This window comes from Echinops telfairi, unplaced genomic scaffold (assembly GCF_000313985.2).
Source record: "Echinops telfairi isolate 266 unplaced genomic scaffold, ASM31398v2 ScPeMD7_6;HRSCAF=24_0, whole genome shotgun sequence".
Classification (NCBI taxonomy): domain Eukaryota; kingdom Metazoa; phylum Chordata; class Mammalia; order Afrosoricida; family Tenrecidae; genus Echinops; species Echinops telfairi.
Window position 1 is genome coordinate 16325851 of NW_022103902.1, and position 1545 is coordinate 16327395.

Genomic DNA, 1545 nt, shown 5'->3' on the forward strand with positions numbered 1-1545 from the left:
GGTGATTTCAAACTGCTGACCTTGCACTTAGCAGCTCAATACATAGCCCACCATACCATGAAGGCACCTCTGAAATAGGTTGTCAATGAGTCTTTCTAGAGAAAACGGTATATTTCAACGAAGTTGGTTCAAAAATAGTCCCAGGAAGCTGAGAAAATTTTACTACATAGAGATGTTTAGGTTGAAAGGAAATTTGATTCATCTTTTGTTTTCTAGCTACTCTTGAAATACCCTATATTTATTAATACTATTGGTCTAGGGTAGTGGTTCTCAACCTTCCCAATGCCACGACACTTTAATACAGTTCATCATGTTGTGGTGATCCTCCCCAACCAGAAAATTATTTTTGTTGCTACTTCATCACTGTAATTATGCTACTGTTATGAATTGGACGACCCCTGCGAAAGGGTCTTTCAACCCCCAAAGGGTTCATGACCCACAGATTGAAAACCACTGGAGCCCTAGTGGCGCTTTGGACTGCTAACCCGTATGTCAGCAGTTTGAAACCACCAGGTGCTTTGCTGGAGAAAGATGAGGCTTTCTACTCCTATAAAGAGTTAGTCTTAGAAACTCGCAGGGGTGTCTCCACCCTGTTCTGTAGGGCCACTATGAGTCAGCATCAACTTGATGGCCATGAGCATTTATTTATTTAGGCTTTTTTGGTCAATGAATCTATGGCTTCCTTATATCCATTCTAACACATCCATTTGGATAAGAAAGCCTAAGGTCATAATAAGATCACTTTTCTTCAATGCACCAAGCACCCAAAACAAAACAAAACCACTTGCTGTTGCATTGATTCCTGGTGAGCCCAAGAGTGTTGTAAAAGTCAGGAAAAGTGTGTTGATTTTTTGGAAGTAGATCACCAGCCCGTACTTCAAAGGTTCTTCTGGGTGAATCCAAACCTTAGCCTTTGGTTCGTAGATGAGTGCATAGCCATTGGTACTATTCAATTACTCTGTATCTAGGACTGAAAATAACAACAACCTCAAAATGAAAAATAAACCAGTTGCATAGCGTTTGTTCTCATGGGAACCCCTGCAGAATACAACTGCACTCCACAGAGTATTCAAAGCTGTGGCGTTTTTGGAAGCAGAGTGCCAGACTTTTCTTTTCAAAGTTTCAAACCTTCAACTTTTTAATTAGTATTAAAGTCCTTAACTGTTTGCACCACCCACCACCTAGTACGGAGCCTGATAAATTGTAGGAACTCTACATGCCATAGCTGAATGGGATCTCTTAGGACCCATTCCTCAACTCTGATGGCCTTAGAAGATTTATCATCTCTTTTTCACACAGTTCTGCAGTTTAACACACAGGAAGTAAAATTGGCTCCAGGAAAAGGGTTCGTAAGCCTGGGATTTCGTTCTGATTCCATGAGTAACTTTTTGACCTTTTAAAATTCATTCAACCTTTTGCCTTTTCAGCTGCAAACTGGGGATAAAACCGGGGATACTCAGAGGGTATTATGAGAATGAAATGAGATAATACATTTCTAATAGGAAAGTGATTTCTAAAGTTGCAAGTTCAATACAAATGTGAGTC